The sequence below is a fragment of the Oryx dammah genome, unplaced genomic scaffold (assembly GCF_014754425.2).
Source record: "Oryx dammah isolate SB20612 unplaced genomic scaffold, SCBI_Odam_1.1 HiC_scaffold_1, whole genome shotgun sequence".
Lineage (NCBI taxonomy): Eukaryota > Metazoa > Chordata > Mammalia > Artiodactyla > Bovidae > Oryx > Oryx dammah.
Genome location: NW_024070185.1, coordinates 97,821,980 through 97,842,004, shown reverse-complemented (window position 1 = coordinate 97,842,004; position 20,025 = coordinate 97,821,980). Strand labels below are relative to the sequence as shown.

The 20,025-nt window shown below is 40.9% G+C and overlaps 1 protein-coding gene and 1 pseudogene across 6 annotated transcripts in view; one reads left to right on the top strand and one right to left on the bottom strand.

The window, feature by feature from the left end:
• The window catches only part of PALM2AKAP2 (PALM2 and AKAP2 fusion), a 507,547-nt gene that overhangs the window by 74,186 nt on the left and 413,336 nt on the right, over positions 1–20,025 (bottom strand). The gene's annotated exons all lie outside the window — the stretch shown is intronic.
• Positions 17,533–17,625, top strand: LOC120867996 (annotated as a pseudogene).

The window sequence follows — 20,025 nt, the reverse complement described above, 5'->3', positions numbered from 1 at the left end:
TTTTAATATATTGTACAGTTCATTATGACATTCTAATCCATTCATTATAAGAGGAAGAAGCAACTAATTAGATAGTGCAATTTTCCTATTTATAAGTCTTTGAGGAAAGAATCAGGAAATGAGACCTTGCTTCTAATATCTCACTCAACCTTAAGCCTGGAAAGTGTCAGATACAGCTGTGTTATTTGTTACAAAATGGTTTGGCTCCATCTTCAGAAGTAAGAGTAAACTCAATACCAAAACACGCCAAAAGAAATTCAAAACAAAACACAGAGATAACTGAACTGTTCTGTACCTTGTCTGCAACTGTATGCATTTGTCCAAACTCAACGATACAGCAAAAACAGAGAGTTTTCACTGTGTGTAAATACAAAGTGAATGAATCTGAAACAATATATATATTTTTATATATCAACAACACAAAACTGTCCAGGATCCGAAAAACCACAAGGATCACATCCATTACTTTATAAATCAGCACACATGAATCTGAAAGAGTTCTAAAAATGAAGCCATCTGTCTAGAATTAAGAGGATATTTTGAAGGCTGTATTAATCACGGACAATACCTGATCTTTGTGAACTTGTGTGGAACTCCATGCTTCCTCTCTTACTTCACTCTCACTGGAGGCGATATACAGATATTTCCCTCCACCTTCTGACTTGTTACTTCACTCTCACTGGAGGCGATATACAGATATTTCCCTCCACCTTCTGACTTGGACTAGGAGCAACACACAGATACGGGAACTGTACCCCCAAACCCTGCAGGGGACAAGATGCCTCGCCAGAAGTGGTTCTAAAAAGAAGCTCCTCTAATAGTTTTCAAACCCTAAGTTTTCAAACCGTAAAGTGTATTCTTCCACTTGACCCCTATGTTGACCTACCTTGCCAACAGGTTCAAGGTCAGTGGCAAATAATTTGATCAGATTTGAAAGCCAGGCCTGTGTAGCTTTCCTGTATCCAAAGCTCATGAGCTGTATACTTAGCTTTCTGGCAATGCATCCGCAATCATTACTAACTCGTTTAGAACTAATTATAGCATTAAATCATCAGGTTAAAAGCCCAGAGAATGTTCCCACTTAAGCATGCCTCCCTGAGAAGAAAAGTGCTATATAAATGGAAAGTCCTAAGGTATTACAGTAATTACGAGAGAAAGAGAAATAATTCACAGCAAAATTGGAACTTGACACCAAATAGCATTTTTGCAGTTGTTTTGATTTGGTTTTCTTAAAGTCGCCCAGAGGAACACACCTTCAGCTATTTAGAACTTTCCAGTGTCTGAAACGTCAGAGATGTGCCTTTTTCTTTCCGGATGACTCCAGTGCCTGGAATTCAGAAAGGTAATTTTCCTAAAGAATAACAGAAAATGTGCCTTAGTGAGTCTGAAGCCCTAAAGGTGTAAGTTCCCTGGGCGGGCACCCAGCAGAATTCCACAGTCAAAGCAGGCAACCCAGGAGACCTACCGTAAAGAGAGAAAAGAACATCCAGGTGGCAATCATGACCTTGACTCTCCCTCAGTTACGACCTGATCTTGGGAACCAGCTGCTTCTAAAGCTTCACCCCCGGTTTCCCTGTCCTCAGTCGGACGTCCGACGTAAGGACACAGCCCTCTGCAAGGTCACAGCATTTCAGGTGAAGCAGCACGGAGCTGGCAACCTGTGTATACACGTACCTGGTAGACACCGCCCCAGAAGAAGCGTACACACTGCAACGTGAACCGGCCCGACTTCTCCGGTTCAAAGGTACCGTTTGGAACAGTGTTAGAGCCTTCAAGGGCAAATGAAACAGGAGTGTATTTATTTGTACACAGCTACTAATTATCGGATTACACTTTATCAGATCAATTATGATTCGAAAAATTCGAGCTGTGAGTTGCATTCAAAGGTAATGGGGTAACAGAGCCCTGGAGAGGCAGGGGATAGTTCCACTGTTTTGTTTCGGTTAAGTTCTGATGACTTATTTTATAATACAGACACCAGAAAGTGACCTTTAAGACGGTTTCCCTCTTGCAAAGCCACTGGCTCTGCACAGTAAGAAGTCACTGGACACTTGTTTACAGTAAAGACAAGTAACTCTATTAATTCAAACAAAGGAACCTTCACAAAGAGAGGAAGAAATCTCGTTTAGCAAAGTGGCAGGCACAAAAAGAGACAAGCCCTTCACGAAAAGTGAGACAAAATGAAGTCAAGACACAGATGCTCCTGTTAATGGGACAGGAATATAATTCTTGCCAACTAAGACACGAGAGTCAAAAATCCTACGTTTTAATCGGCTATACCCCAATACAAAATGCTTTTGGCATTAAAAAAAATAAAATAAAAATGTCAAAATCCTACTTTTACTGAGAACTACTATTAAGGAGGATTAAAAATAAACAACAAACCAAAAAATGCCGTCATCCTGTTTTTAAGAGATTTGGGAGAGCAACATGGGAAGTTATATTCTCAGCCTCAGTCAGAATGGCTAACTCCCTGCTTCTAAGGCCAAGTGGCAGCCCCTCACCCACTGGCCACCAGAGTCAACCAGTACTTCTCATTGAGTCAGGACTTGCTATATTTTTGCCCTATTTTTTTAAATTGGAGGATAATTTCCTTACAGTATTGTGTTGGTTTCTGCCATACCACAATATGAATCAGCCAGAAGTAGACATATGTCCCCTCCCTCTTGAACCTCCTCCCCACCCCTTCTAGGTTGTCACAGAGCCCCGGGTTAAGGCCCTGTGTTAAACACTAGTTTTCCACTAGCTATCTAGTTTACATATGGCAAAATATCTGTTTCAGTGCTCCTCTCTCAATTTATCCCATCCTCTCCTTCCTGATCTGTGTTCACAAGTCTGTGCTCTATGTCTGAATCTCTGTACCTGCCCTGCAAATAGGTTCATCAGTATCATCTTTCCAGATTCCATATACATGTGTTAATATACAACATCTGTTTTTCTCTTTCTGACTTACTTCATTTCGTATAAGAGGCTCTAGTTTCATCCACCTCAACAAACTGACTCAAATTTGTTCCTTTTTATGCCTGAGTAATATTCCATTGTATACATGTACCACAACTTCTGTACCCATTCACCTGTCAATACCTTGCCCTATTCTTCAATAGGTCTTTTCTCAAGCAGTTTTACCTGCTTTATAACATCTCTAAGATCATTTTCATTCTCCTTTAAAAATTCTATCGGACAAATCCTATCTTGACTTCAGCTCCAATTTCAACAAGTGCAATTAAAAGAGGCGGTTCTTTGAAACAGATACACATGCTCTTCTGCCAGTAATCTCTTTTCCCTTTCTCCTCAGACATCACAGGTTCACTGATTTGAGGGGCTTGTTTGAATAATGTTCTATCGACACATTTAAGCTGGCTGGGGGGAGGGGAAGACTCAGAAATGGGCTAGTTCAATGCCATACCCAATGCCATATCCATGGGGGTCCTACTCCAGGATCTCAATTCTTCTGATCTCAATTCTTCTTCCTTCTAAGACTAACAGTCCCTTTCCCCTGAATGTTCTTGCTCTAGCTCAGCTCTGCCCAATGTTTCTGCAATGATGGAAAAGTTCTATATCTGCTCTGTCCAATATGGTAGCTACTAGCCATATTCTGGCTATTGACTACTGAAATGTGGCCAGTGTGACTGAGGAACTGACCTTTTAATGGCATTTAACTAATTTAAATGCAAATTAGAATAGCTACATGTGGTCAGTGGCAATCAGATAAGACTGCGAAGCTATAGCTCTTCACTTGAGCAACCTCAGCCCAAAGGCTGGGGTGGCCTCCCCTGATCACCCCACACTCCCTTTTCTTCTCTTCTCAGCACTTATTAACACCTGAAATGATTCTGCCCATTTGCTTTGTATTGTTTGCGTCCCTCCTTAAAATGCAAGGTCCCTGATGGCGGAAACCTTGCCTCTCTGATTCTCTGCTGCCTCTCCAGACTACCCAGAACAGTGCCTGGCACAGAGTGCACACTCTGTAAATATGTGCTGAGTCAATGAATGAATGAATCAATGCACTGGCCCAGGTGCTTCCTTCCTTGAGGGAATGGAAAAAGAAGGAAGCCCACCCACCTTGGTGAGTGAACTGTGAATTGCTTTATCAGAACTTTGACCTATGGAACCATGTTACACAGATCATCCAGAGCAGCCAGCTGTGCATTCAAACGATAAGGAGGTAAAGGAGCCTCCAACCAGGATCACAAGTTTGGAGACTTGGAGGCCACAGTCTTGGGATCCTTCAAGAACAGACAGGAAGCTCCTCCCACGGAGGAGAAGAGCCACCTCTGACGAAATGTCTGCAACCCTGAAGACCCACATCATTAGCGCCAGTTCTTATGGGAATGAGCTGTGTCAGCTACTGAGCATAGGGTGCTGATCAAGACAGACAGGATCCCCCATCCTGTGCGTGCTCACCTCCTCTGGAAGAGAAGGACACATCAGCAATACTAAGATGAGGCATCACCTCTGAGACTCCGTGAGGGGGACTTGGATGAAAGCACAAAAGGAAAGGAGATACTTCACTCAGTCTGGGGTAGTCAGGGAAGGCTTCCTGGAAGAAGATTTACTCTAAATCTTGAGGGGGAGAGAGTTAGGGGTGCTACAGTGGTATGGGTTAAGAGTTAGATCTAACAGGCTACCGGGGAATGGCTATTCCAGGCAGGAAGAATAGCAAGAGCCAGGATACTTAGGTGTGCAACGGCAAACTACTGATACAGAGCTGTAAACACTCTAGTTTTACTGGTGTGTAAAGGGTAACAAGAAATAAGACTAGAGAAATGGGTGGAGGATGACATCACAGATCATACAGGCCTTGAATGCCCAGGATTGGGTTTTATTCTTCGGGCAATGGGCAAGGGACTTTAAGGAGAAGGATGAAATGACTATCTGCTCTTTAATGATCTTCATGATCCTAGAGATGTATTGGTAGTGAAGGAATTGGAAAGGAGTGTGACACTTGATACATATATACTATGTAGAACAGGGTATGGAAAATACTGCCGGTGTGTCCAGAAGCCTGATACTGTCTAGTGGGCCAAAAGACAGGCTGCCAAGACAGGCTGATGCAGTCACAGCCTTTGGACTGACTTTACAGCCTAACGCGTGTGCATGCAAACACACACATCTATGAGGGTCACGGGCCTGACCATGGTATGACAGGGATAATCCGCCCAGCAAGAAACACCATCTTGGAAGGTCAAGAAATGGCCAAGTTATTCTCTAGAGCTTTGCAAGGGACTGTCTCTAAGTGGGACTGGTTGCTTCAGATGCAAATTCGTCTACTTAGATAAATAGATCTACTTATTGAGAGCTGACTGTGTGCTAGGTACTCTTCCAAACACAATCTCCTTCAATAGTCACAATAATAAACGTACCTCTTAACAAGACTAAAGATCCTTTATGCTGCCCTCACAGCTACATTGTGATGTTTTCCTTTTTGCTATTTTTAAATATTTTTTATCTTCATTAGATAAAAAGGCACAGAGCAGGCACATGGTTTTTAAAGTTCAAAACGTTGATTCACTGCCTCCCATCCCTTAGTCTTGTATGACTGTCAACTCCTTAGAGTTATTTCTTACATTATTTGCCAAACTTTTCTATATGTTTATCTTATGTTGCTGTTTTATATTTAAATTTATTTTCAGTTGGAGGATAACTGCTTGACAATATTGTGTTGGCCTCTGCTATACATTACTATGCATCAGCCATAGGTATATATATGCCCCCTCCCTCTTGAATTTCCCTCCCATATCCCACCCCTTAGTTTGCTTATTTATCAGTTTTAAACATCCATTGACTTCCCTCGTACTTGTTCTCCCGATACTTTTATTTACTTCACAAATTGTGTTTAATCCTTCCTTAGTCTTCACATTGCTAGAGTCATGTGAAATGTGAAACTCTTCCCATAATTCCAGAAGTTCTGGAAAGCCTCCCAATAGCATCTGCTAAACAGCTGAGTGGATCAGAAAATGTATCCACTTCACTGTGTTCCACAGCTCTTCAACCTCCTGCTCCTCTCTTGCCTGGGTGATGGCTAGGCTTCACTTTGCAGGATCCCTGGTTTTTTGTACACTGCCCGCTTTTTTCATTTGCTCCCTTGTTTTACTGGAGCATATCCTCCCGTACCTCTCTCCATACTCACTATAATTTTATTCACTATTTTATTACAGTTATATAAAGCACATGATTTAAAGTGCCTAATAGTTCTACGGATTTTATTCAATGCCTTAACTCCATCCCTCCACTTCCCTCTAATTCTTCCTCCCAAGAAGTAAACGTTTTAACTTCTTTTAGATAATTTTCGGTAACAATTTTAGATAGCTTCTTTGCAGTTTCTCAGTTGCTGGCACTATTTATTGACTTCCCGATATAGAAAATAAGGATCTATGTCCCCACCACATAAGTGTACCTTTCCCACGTCCCTGCTTTCCTACTATGTGCTCAGTTGATCAGTCAGCATCTGACTCTGTGATCTCATGAACTGCAGCCTGCCAGGCTCCTCTGTCTATGGGATTTTACAGGTGAGAATACGGGAGTGGGTTGCCCTTACCTTCTCCAGGGGATCTTCCCGAGACCCAGGGGTCAAACCCATGTCTCCTGTCTCTCCTGCGTTAGCAGGTGGATTCTTTACCATCTAAGCCATCAGGGAAGCCCATCCTTCCAGTATAATTATACTGAAAATTTTAAAGGTCAATATTATTATGATTACCTAACACTACCTTCAGGTGAGCCATGTGGTAAAGTATGATGACTTTTCTGAATATCTGTTTTCTCCAAAATTGATAATAATCCTTTGCCCCCTTTACTTAGTGTTTTATATATTTCTCAGTAGTTCAAGCCCCGAATTTTAACTATATCTTTATCAGATATGCTATTAATTCCACCTTGGGAAAGAAATCACTTCCTGAGTCTGCTGGCACATTTTGGGAGCAGAGCTGCGAGTTCCCACAGGCAGCTTCTAGAAACTTCCTTTGCCACTTTCATGCCGGATCTCCTATTTCCTGCTTCACTTGTAGTTTTCTCTCCTGGTTTACTCTTTTATTGCAGTGAACCACCTCCCTCCAGCTGGTTCCTGAAAAACTTGTATGTCTGACAATGTCATTATTCTACCCTCACACTTGATTCAGAGTTTGGCTGGATAGACAGTTCTAGCTTTTATTTTCCTCCAGACTAATGAAGACAGTGCCCCATAGCCTTCTAACTGCCAGCATTGCTGTTGAGATGTGAAGACCCATCCCTGATCTTTGCATGTGATCAACTTTTATTTAACCCCTGGAAGATGATAGGATCTTCTCTTTGCCACCAATGAATTCTTAAATAAAACTTTGGAGGACAGAAAGCAGACAAATAAGTAATAAAAAAACACAAAACTCTGCAGATCTGACAGGATCCTAAGCTGTCTTTGAGGAAGGCTGAGAGCCAAACAATTCATATGAAGATTGCAAAACAGACCAGGCCTCCTATTTTAACTAAACGTCTCCTTCACCTTGGTGCCCAAAACTGTATTCCTATCATCTCCTTCCCTGTTGTCCTCATGCTTGTGGATTTATGCCTTCACAAAAATTGCCTTAAGTGAAAGAAGCCAGCCACAAGAGGACAAATAACAGTGATTCCATTTACACGAGGGGCTTGGAGGAGTCAAACTCTCAGGGGACAGAAAGGAGCTGATGGTTGCCAGGGGCTGGAGGGAGAGAGGGATGGAGAAGCTGAATATAGTGGATACAGACCTTCAGTTTGAAAAGATGAGAAAGTTCTAGAAAAGGATGGTAGTGATGTTTGTATAACAATGAGAATTTATTTACTACTAAACTGTACACGTCGAAATGGTTAAAATGGGAAATTTGATGTTACACATGTTTTACCGCAATAAAGTCAAATAATACCACCCTTTGAAAGGTTTTGTTTGGTTGGGAGCAAAGGGAGATACATGAGTTCAATCCCCTCTTGTTATGCAGAAGTCTTTTGCAGATAAGATTTTTTTTTTTTTTTAACAATTCCATTCTTTAGGGCAGATCAGTAGTTTCAAACTTTAGGATAATAAGAATTATTTTAAGGGCTACAGACACAAAGTCTTATGTTTCTTCTATAGATTGTAACTTCATGAGTGATTCCAGGGGTTCCTTATTTACCACACAATGCTTCTCCCTTTAGAGTCTGACCCTCCCATATTACAATAATACCTTCGGCCGTATTAACAAAAGTGTAAAACCAAGAGCCAGAGAAGTGATATTCTAGAGTAGGACACAGGTTCCTTTCTTGATTCCATATGTTAAGAAGGTTAAGGTTGGTGGCAAAGGGCTTTAGCTACCAAATGAAATACAGATGGAAGAAGGGGGCCATGATAGAGAAGGCTGGGTGGGTTGGAGCATGAAAACGTTCCTTCAGATCTCTAATATCCGAACTGCACAGACTCGGTGAAACTCCCCACACTGATGAAGCACAAGAAGAGAAGCCAGTGTGAGGTTCCAGTTCATACAGGGGAGGATTTTCTGTCACCAGGGCACTGTCCAAATAAAGCCTGGATGATCATTGGAAAATCAGGATCTGGTTGTTGGCAGAAAGACCGCGTGGGAAGGTGATGCTGGGACTGGACTAGCTGACCTTTAAGAGCCCTTCCAGTCCTGGGATTCTCTGTAAAAAGGTTCACGTCCACAGACCATAAGCCCAAACTGTAAACAAATGTTGTGCCCCGCCAAGCCAGGTAGTAAATGTGGTGTGCTCTATTTTAAGAACATAATCCACTAAGAAAAACAGGTTCCTAAGAAAAGGAATATATGATTACAGGCAACATACAAGCCGCAGTTCTAGTCCACCCTTGCCTTTCCAACATTTCTCTTTTTAACAATGTGAACCTCCAAATGCAAATGACAGTAATTCTCGATGAAATGCTCTCATGCAAGGAATCAATGCTTCCCCTGAGAAAAGTATCACTGGCTTCATTACTTTCCATCAAGAGGAAAACCTTCAACCTAAGCTGGTATGGTTGATTATCCAAAACATATCTTCTAGAAGGCTTTGGAAAAGTAAGAAGAGTGTCGCAAGAATAACCTTTTCTTGTTTATTAAAAGGTACACAGTCTTTCTATAACGCTCCCAAAGCACTTTCTGCATGTTACCAGGTTGAAGCAGTATTTCTTTCTACTTACTGCATTCACTTTATTTTTCAGTTATTTTTAAAATTTTAGTCCCTTTTAAAAACTGAAGTATAATTGAGTTCGAGTGTTGTATACAAAGAACTCCCTGGCAGTTCAGTGGTTAGGTCTCTGCACTTCTATGGCAAAGTCCTGTTAGTTTCAGGTGTACAGCAGTGATTCAGATACACAAATAAATATAAAAGCTTTCAGATTCTTTTCCCTTATAAGTTATAAAATATAGAGTATAATTCCTTGTGCTATACAGCAGGTTGCATTCACTTCTTTTTTCAATGTACGTTCCATTCATCTCTGGAAAGATTCAAAATAACACAACCAGAGACTCTTAAACTTTCTGTTTACTGGTTTCCTGAGCTCAAAATACTTTTAATAGTCAGCCTCTGCGATTCGTTCTAAGTTACCAGCGAGCACAGCTTTTGCAGACAGAGGGATCAGAAAAATGACTGGGGAAGACAGTGCTCTAAATACATGCTTCCCATGTGCAATCATAACCAGTATGTGTGCCAAGCAGACAGGCTACACTGTGCTCCCATCTCTTACTCCAGCTGACATCACATCTCTATGATTTTGATTATCTAAAACTGTCAATCTTCTTGGCAACTTCTACAGAATCTTTTCTTAATGATACAAAATGTAAAAATGAAAACTGATGGATTACATGACTTCCCCACCCCACCCCCACTTGTCTTTTTCTTTTCTAAAAACAGAAGCCACTGAAGACCTTGCCTGCCAGTATGCCAGTGACTACCACTGGTCTCCCTTCTGGGACGCAGCAGGTTAACACTAGTGATGAATTACGTGCTTCTATCCCCAGGGCTGCCTAGCACAGTGCCTTGCATATGGTAGCTGTCAAATGTTAGGTTCACGAAACTGAACGATGAAGAAAGGGGAGACGAATGGGACTTTTGAGATAAGAAACCTTAACCTCCCAATCCAAGTCGCCATCTATCTCTCCCCGTAGGCAACAAGAACAGAGACAGGCACAGATCGGTGCTGTGCGTCCCCCTAAAACGGAGCAGGACGAGCTGTCCATCCAACAGCCGGACCACAATGATTCTGTCCAAGTCTTTTCCATACGATTCCTCGCAGGAAAACCAAAAGAAACTGATATTAGCCTAACATCTCAGTGTGAAGATTAAAATAAGTTATATAGAGGAATTTCCTGGCAGTCTAGTGGTTAGGACTTTAAGCTTCCACTGCAGGGGGCACAGGTTTAAGCCCCAGTCAGGGAACTAAGATCTCACAAGGCGCATGGCCAAAAATAAAAATTTAAAAAGCTACATGTTTTCACTCCCTGCTGTACAACAGGAAGGTAGTATTCGCTGCCTTTCAGATGAAATGCTGACCGCAGCCAGGAGATTCTGTGAGAATTCCATCAAATTCTACAAACGGGAAATAATAAATCTTGGCAGGCTTATACAGAATAATCATTGAAGGCAACAAAGCACTGATTTTAAAAGCAAACCTCTTTATTCAGCCATGGTTGGACTGCCCAGGGAAATATTTCAAATTAAGTACGCAAATTTCCTAAAACAAGTTGTCATAAGAGGTTGCTTTCATGGATCAAATACAAATAAAGGCACTGGCCTGAGGGTCAAGAGGCCACCACTACCATTTTCCACACCACAAGAAATATTCTTGGAGAAAACCCCATGTGTATCCACAAGCTGGTTCTTATCTCTCACAGAGTAGTTGTTTACTTTTGAAAAAACAAATGTGTCTTCAGCCCTTACTTTTTAAATTATTTGAGTCAACAATAGTGTAAGAGTGCAAATGAGATAGTCTTCTAATTAAAACAAAACCAGTCTAAATCCCCAAGGAAAGTTTTTATTAAAAATCACCATCACTGCAAGAGAATGAAAATCAAACAGCTAACTGATACCTAATACTATGAATATCTAAAAAAAAATTTTTGCATAAATTTGCAGATAAGAATTCTTTTCGCAATCTGCTTTTTATGTCATTTCAGAATGACATGCTGCAAAAACAAAATTAAAAATTCACAGATGCTAAATATACCATGATCTTTTTAAAAATATAGGCATATACAACTTTAAAAAAATTCTCCATAGGAAAATATGAACTGATAGAAGAAATTCTCATTGTATTTGCCAAGCAGTGGTGGCCCTAGTGGTAAAGATCTCACCTGCCAATGGAGGAGACATAAGAGACTCAGGTGCCATCCCTGGCCCCTGGAGGAGGGCATGCCAACCCACTCCAGTATTCTTCCTTGGAGAATCCCATGAACAGAGGAGCCTGGTGGGCTGTAGTCCACGGGGTCTCAAAGAGTCAGACAAAACTGAAGCAACTTAGCATGTTTGCATGCATGCACTCATGTACCTATTAAGTGCCAGGCCTAAGCCACTGGTACCTTTCTCAAGATATCCAAGGATTCAAAAAAGATTCTTATGTGGCCAACATAATGAAATCCCCTTCCCCTACCACCATCTCCAGAAGTATACTGACTGTCTAAATCAGGGGTTGATTAAGAAAAAACTGCCCATGCAGGAACTAAATCTGGCTGCCACGGGTTCTTGTAAATGCCATTTTATTGGAACAAAGCCACGCCCTTTTATTTACATATTGTCTGTGGCAGTTTTCAAGTTCTAAAGGCAGAGCAGAGGTCTGTAATTGCAACATGGACCACATGGCCAGCAAAGCCTAAAATATTTACTGCCTGCTCTTTACAGAAACGTTTGCTGGTGCCTGGGCTATATCAAGACATATTCTGGGGTTGATTCAACATTTGCCCAAACACATTTGGACTTCCGGGTATAGTTATGAAACAGGCAGCAGATCTCAGGAACAAGAACCCTGAACTGTGAGTCAGAGAACAGAGATGTCCTCCCAGCCTCACACACACAACTTTGGCAGCTCACAGCTCAGTTTCTAAGCCTGGGATTTCCCATCTATCTAAGGGAAGAACTAATACCTGCCTTACCCACCTCACAAGATGTGAAAGTGATTTTGCCACTGCATAGCACAGCCGCAAGGTGAATGTAAGGTCACAATAAGCATAAAAGTGAACACTGAATTCGGGCTTAGAATGAGCCCCGCTAGGAGCTTTCTATGTGTTATTTCATCTAGTCCGCACAACTACCCTATTAGATGGGTACCACTATGATGCCCCTTACAGACAAAGGAATTAAGGCTCAGAGAGGTTAAGGGATTTCCCATTGTCACACAGTAAGTGGTAAGGTAAGACTCAAACCCAAGAGTCAGACTCCAAAGTTTATGTTGTTAATTACCAAGAACACTGTTTCTCAAAACTGACTGAGGGCTCACCACCAAATCTATCCACTTCATAGAACAAAGGTCCAGTAGCATCATTTCTGAAACAAGTGCCATCATACCGTCTGTATAACTGTCTTGAAACTACAAGTGAAGCTCAGTCATGTCTGACTCGTTGCGACCCCATGCATCAGTTCATGGAATTCTCCAGGCCAGAATACTGGAGTGGGTAACCCTTCCTTTCTCCAAAAGATCTTCCCAACCCAGGGATCAGACCCAGATCTCCCACATTGCAGGCGGATTCTTCACCTTACTCATGTGCTAAAAGTTAAGAATTGCCCATACAATAAACATTCAAGCTTTATCTATACAGGTAGTGGAAGGGAGACCCAACAAAGATACAGGTATCTTACCTCAATAGAAGCCACGATCAGTTTCAAATGAACAAGCAACCCAGAACAATTGGCTTGCCTACACACTCAGAAGCAGCTTTGGTGACCCTGTCTTCTCTATACTTCTAAACATGTGCGCATAATTTAGTACCTTGCATTCTTACATAACACAGCCCATCTAACAGAAATGTAAGAGAAAACTTAAAAAACATTAACAACATAAAATATATTCCATAGGTACCCATGTGGTTTTTTATTGCCCTTTTCACTCTTCTGAAAAGCAATTTGGAAACATGTTCATACCCAAGCCAATTTACCCAGCATTTTCTTTTCTTTTTTTAAAAAAAGAAACCAAGCAGTTTTTTTTTTTCTTCTTATTAGAGGGTAATTTACCCAGCATTTTCATTTCCAGGATTTCATTAGACAAAAATAATGAGGAATGCTTACAAAAGCTTTAAGTATAAGGCTGTTCACTGCAATATTATTTATAAAGGCAAACATCTGGAAGCCACCAAACCACCCAATCTAAATAAATTTCAACAGAATGTTTTGTACTGTGACCATGTGTAGGGGACACTGCCTGTACTCTTCACAAATGTCAATGTCAAGAAAAGGGCTTGAAAAACTTTTCTTGATGAAAAGAGGCTAAGGTGACACGACATCTGAATTGGATCCTGGTTTTGAGGTAAAAAAAATATTGCTATAAAGGGCATTTTGGAGAAAAATTGACAATATATAAAAATGGAGTTTATATATTAGTTTGTATCAATATCAAATTTCCTGAATTTTCAAACTTTGATTATATAAAATAGCATAAAACAGCATGAGGTCTGCAACTTATTTTTAAATGGTTCAGAAAAAGGAGTATTAAAACTAATACCTAAATCTGTATTAAAAAAATAGTCACTCAGTTGTGTCTAACTCTTTCCGACCCCATGGACTATAGCTACCAGGCTCATCTGTCCATGGAATTCTTTAGGCAAGAATACTGGAGTGGATTGCCATTTCCTTCTCCAAGGGATCTTCCTGACCCAGGGATCGAACCTGGATCTCCCCCATAGACCGGCAGATTCTTTACCATCTGAGCCACAAACTCCCAAATATGTATAATAATACATTATATATGTAAATTCACATATACATGAATATGAAGACAAAGTAACTATCAAAAAGTTGGCTTAAAGCTCAACATTCAGAAAACTAAGATCATGGCATCTGGTCCCATCACTTCATGGGAAATAGATGGGGAAACAGTGTCAGACTTTTTCTGGGGGGGGGCTCCAAAATCACTGCAGATGGTGATTGCAGCCATGAAATTAAAAAGTGCTTACTCCTTGGAAGGAAAGTTATGACCAACCTAGATAGCATATTCAAAAGCAGAGACATTATTTTGCCAACAAAGGTCCATCTAGTTAAGGCTATGGTTTTTCCAGTAGTCATGTATGGATGTGAGAGTTGGACTGTGAAGAAAGCTGAGCACCGAAGAATTGATGTTTTTGATCTGTGGTGTTGGAGAAGACTCTTGAGAGTCCCTTGAACTGCAAGGAGATCCAACCAGTGCATTCTAAAGGAGATTAGTCCTGGGTGTTCATTGGAAGGACTGATGCTGAAGCTGAAACTCCAGTACTTTGGCCACCTCATGCGAAGAGTTGACTCACTGGAAAAGACTCTGATGCTGGGAGAGATTGGGGGCAGGAGGAGAAGGGGACAACAGAGGACAAGATGGCTGGATGGCATCACCAACTTGATGGACATGAGTTTGAGTAAACTCTGGGAGTTGGTGATGGACAGGGAGGCCTGGCGTGCTGTGATTCATGGGGTCACAAAGAGTCGGACACGACTGAGCAACTGAACTGAACTGAACTATGAGAAATGTTCACAATTGGTGAGTGCAACATGAAAACTCTTTATATTAGTCTTGCAACTCTTTTCTAAGCTGAAAATTATTTTAAAATGAAAAACTTAAAAATGTCTGATAAACCTCTGAGGTTTGACAGAAAACAACAAAATTCTGTAAAGCAATTATCTTTCAATTAAAAAATAAATTTTTTAAATGTCTGAAATTTTGTTAATGAGAAATTGCTTATGCTAAAATGAATAAAAACACTAGGATATAAAACTAGTGTTTTTTTGGTATTTAATATTTTTGAATTTGTAGTAAAAACTATATATTCAGGAAGACATCTCAAGAACAGGTACAGTTTAAATATATATATAGTAGAAATAAATAAGCCTAAATATTACCAGTGGCCTATGGTTTCTGAGTGGTGATATTCTATTTGAACTTTATTTTCTTCTTATCCTTTTATACTTCTTGTGTATCTACAGGTTTTATAGTAGTATTTTGATAATCAGGAGAACAAGTATTATAGGTAAATTATAAGCTTATATGAATTACATACACATCTAATTTAGTCTTCGAACACTTCTATGTACAGGCTTAATACTTCATGTCAGAGGAATTTGAAGATAAGAACTAAACAGATTAAATACTGTTTACAGCAGCAATTTCACACTAGTAAATTTCACAAGATGTTTGAAATGACTTTCCACTCAAATCTCAGAAAAGCGGAGGCAGACTTACAGGATCGGTGCCTGCAAACACTGGCACTCCCAGCCTCAGCTAGAACTTTCTCAAGCTTGTGAAACTGACAGCAGAGATCACTGTCCCATTCTAGTCCATCTCCTGGAATAATGTCTGTTACCTTAAGACATTACTAGAATGCATGTGTATGTAATTTTTTTTCTAAACCACTGGAGCCAATTGTAAACCTAAGGCTCATTATTCCTAATACTTCATATCCTAAAAATAAGGGCTTTGTCTTTTTTTAACCTACCTAGCCACAGTACAGCTTCCAAATCATGGAATTAACACTGACAGAATCCCACCGTCTAAACTTTAACAGTTATCTCAGTGATGTTGTTATCCACAAAATGGTTCAATCTAGGGTCCCACGTGGCATTAATTCTCATGCTTCTTTAGTCTCCTTCAATTTGGGGCACTTTCTTGGTTTTTCATAATCTTGATGCTTAAAAAAAATTACAAGCCAGTTATCTTGTTGAATGCTCTTCAGTTTGGCACTATCTGATATTTTCTCATGGTTAGATCCAAATCACTGGTTTTTGTAGGAAGAATACAGAAGTGATGCTATTTTTCTCTTGCTCATTTCATTGGATGGTGATCAATGTCAGCTTGTCTAATTACTGCTGGTGTTAAATTTTAATTTGTGACTACGGTGGTGTCTGCCAGGTTCCTCCACTTTGTATTTACTCTGTTCCCTCTGTAATTAATATGTATTTTGTGGAGAGATATATGAAGCTATATAAACATCCTGATGGAACAATAGGACAGTTAAAAGTTTATGCTAAGTAGCAATCAATTTACCCTTCAGAAAAAAGTGAATACATCTGCATAATATATTTGCTAGTTACATTTAAGAAATATAGTAACCACCCCCCCACTGCCCCCCGCCAAACTGTTTTCAGGACCTACACAGAGAAAAGACTTTTAAGGGAAATTTTTTATATAGAAGTGATGATGTCTGGTTGTGAACACGAGTCCCTGGAGAAACTGTGAAAACTTAATATTATTTGCCCTTTAGTTCTATCCTTGGAGCTGGCATCTAAAATACATTCTTTTTGAAAAAAATAATTTCATTGAAATATAGTTGATTTACAATGCTGTGTTAATTTCTGATGCTGCTGCACAGCAAAGTGACTCAGTTAGACACATTCTTTTTCATATTCTTTTCCATTATAGTTTATCACAGAATATTGTATATAATTCCCTGGGCTATACATTAGGACCTTGTTTATCCTTCCTATATATAATAGTTTGCATCCGCTAATCCCAGACAGAGGATGAGATGGTTTGATGGCATCACCAACTCAATGGACATGAGTTGGTGATGGACAGGGACGCCTGGTGTGTTGTGGTTCATAGGGTCGCAAAGAGTTGGACACAACTGAGCGACTGAACAGAACTGAATTGAATCCCAAACTCCCAATCATTCCCTCCTCCATTTCCATCCCCAGTGGCAAGTTCAAATCTGTCCTCTACATCGGGGAGTCTATTTTTGTTTCATAGATAGGTTCAATTTGTGTTGTATTTTAGATTCCACATATAAGTGATATCATATGGTATTTGTTTTTCTCCTCTGACTTACTTCACTTAGTACGATAATCTCTAGGTCCATCCATGCAGCATGCAAATAGCATTACCTCATTCTTTTTAATGTGTTAGTAGCTCAGTCATGTCCAGCTTTTTGTGACCCCATGGACTATAGCCTGCCAGGCTCCTCTGTCCATGGAATTCTCCATGCAGAAATATTGGAGTGGCTAGCCATTCCCTTCTTCAGGAGATCTTCCCAACCCAGCGATCAAACCTGGGTCTCCTGCACTGCAGATAGATTCTTTACCATCTGAGCCACCAGGAAAACCCTCTTTTTAATGACTGAGAAATATTCCACTCCAGTTAGAACCAGACATGGAACAACGGACTGGTTCCACGTTGGGAAAGGAGCACATCAAGGCTGTATATTGTCACCTTGCTTATTTAACTTATATGCACAGTATATCATGCAAAATGTCAGACTGAATGAAGCACAAGCTGGAATCAAGACTGCCGGGAGAAATATCAATAACCTTAGATATGCAGATGATATCTCTCTTATAGCTGAAAGTGAAGAGGAACTAAAGAGTCTCTTGATGAAAGTGAAAGAAGAGAGTGAAAAAGTTGGCTTAAAACTCAACATTCAAAAAATGAAGACCGTGCAACACATATACTAAATTGGAATACAGAGAAGATTAGTACGGCCCCTGCACAAAGATGACATGCAAGTTCGTGAAGCATTCCACATTTTTAGGTTTGACAGAAAACACAAAATCCTGTACAGTCATTATCTTTCAATTTAAAAATAAATTAATTTAAAAAAAGATCATGGCATCCGGCCCCATCACTTCATGGCAAATAGATGGGGAAACAATGGAAACAGTGACACACTTTATTTTTCTGGGCTCCAAAATGACTGCAGATGGTGACTACAGCCATGAAATTAATAGACGCTTGTTCCTTGGAAGAAAAGCTATGACCAACCAACACAGCATATTAAAAAACAGAGACATTACTTTACTGACAAAGGTCCATATAGTCAAAGCAATGGTTTTTCCAGTTGTCATGTATGGATGTGAGAGTTGGGCCATAAAGAAAGCTGAGCGCTAAAGAATTGATGTTGGAGAAGACTCTTGAGAGTCCCTTGGACTGCAAGGAGATCCAACCAGTCCATCCTAAAGGAAATCAGTCCTGAGTATTCATTGGAAGGACTGATGCTGAAGCTCCAATACTTTGGCCAGCTGATATGAAGAACTGAGTCACTGGAAAAGACCCTGATGCTGGCAAAGATTGAAGGTGGGAGGAAAAGGGTATGACAGAGGATGAGATGGTTGGATGACATCACTCACTCGATGGACTGGACATGAGTTTGAGCAAGCTCTGGGAGTTGATGATGGACAGGGAGGCCTGGCAGTCCATGGGATCGCAAAGAGTCAGACACGACTGAGCGATTGATCACGACTGAGTGACTGAACTCAACTGAACTGAGTATTCCATTATATATATGTACCATATCTTCTTTTTTAAAATACATTCTAGACTCATGTGGACTTCCTCGTTTGTTCTTTCAACAAAAATCTTTTAACTGAGATAAAGCAGGCTAGGATAACCGTGACCCAAGTCTGTGGATCACAAATAGGTCTTTGTAGAACACACTAAATGTGTCAGCTATGGCAATGCTTAGGCCAGGTCATGAGACTTGTTTCAAATGTTTCAGCTGAGAGGGGCTTCAGGAACTCCCATGGGGGATCAACCCTTAGTCTTTTTACTTAAGCATTTTCCCCCCAGAGCTTTGTGTTTATCTCAAAACATAAGACCAGCAATGACGCATTCTTGCTCAGAACAGGGAATCTGTCATTAAGATGGACTTGCAGATAGAGATAGAAGTTTCGGGGTTTTACACAAAGGCTCATTCTATGCTTGAAAATTTATGATGAGGATATTCTGAGAGCAATGCAGAATCAATTGTAATTTTCCTTTCTTGTACCTGGCAAGCACAGTGGTAGAAATCTTTCCTAAGGCAATACTTACCAGTTTTCGTTGGTTGCCGTGTGAATTCTTGGACCTAAGGATAAACAGGGATGTATTTCTACTCTTCCTGATTGTCTCAGATTTCCATTTTCTAATGAAATGCTCCTAGAGTCTCACATTGAAGTCGACATGCTAAGTTAAGCAAGGAATGAAAGAGGAAAGCCAGCTGGGTGAGCCCAAGAAAGAGGGTCATTTGTGGTATCAACCAAGGTGGAGCTGGGGCCAAACTCTAGAGGGGAAATGAATTAAGTAGCCCACGAGGTGAGAACAAGATTTGGGAAGAGTCATTGAATCAAAGTGTAGGTCTAAGAGCTGGCTGCTCTCTGAGGTGGGCTATCTGGGCAGACATCAACATAGAAGATTATGCCTCCTGGTGGTCCACATACCTCTAGAGCATTTACGCTGTATAAACACTGCTTCCCCAAACAAGACACGGCTCCTGCACATGAGGAGGACTGTTTCCTAACTCTGCCAACCAATGTCCTCCCCATCCTCATCCCCCTCCCTTCCTTCAAACCCTTAGTGCCATTCTCAGACCACGGAGGACCCAGGACAGCTCACGTCTCTCAAGTCCACCTTCAGTTTTTTTTTCTCCTTTTTCACAAATGACCCCATAGGCAAATTCTGTCACCGGCATGATTCTAGAACAGTCCAAACTTAGCAGAAGACAGTTTTGGGAGACCGCTGATCAATCAGGGACTGTCCCATTCTGCTTGGTGACCTGCCGGGCAAGATGTGGAGCTGGTCCAGAGTGACTTCATCACGCCAAACGATCCCAGCATGGCTGCAGGGTGTATGGAGAGGCTCCTGTTGCCCTCGGGGTCTAAGCTCAGCACTCCTCCGTCCTTCACACACAGGCAGAAAGCGTGGGGCTACAGTGAGCCCTGATTCAGGGCTAGCAGCCTGGTCCTGGACATCCCAGCCTGTTTCTCTTATGTGCCACCCTGGCTGATGGGCATGGGTTACTATTTACGAGAAGCAAGAATTCACTGGGTTAATTCCCAGAGCATAAGCTAAGGGCATATCTTGAAAGGCTGCCATGGAATCCTGCCCTCACTCACATAGGAGAAAAAGACAAAAGGAGGAAGGGTGGGAAGGGAGCCAAGGAGGGGTCACATGAA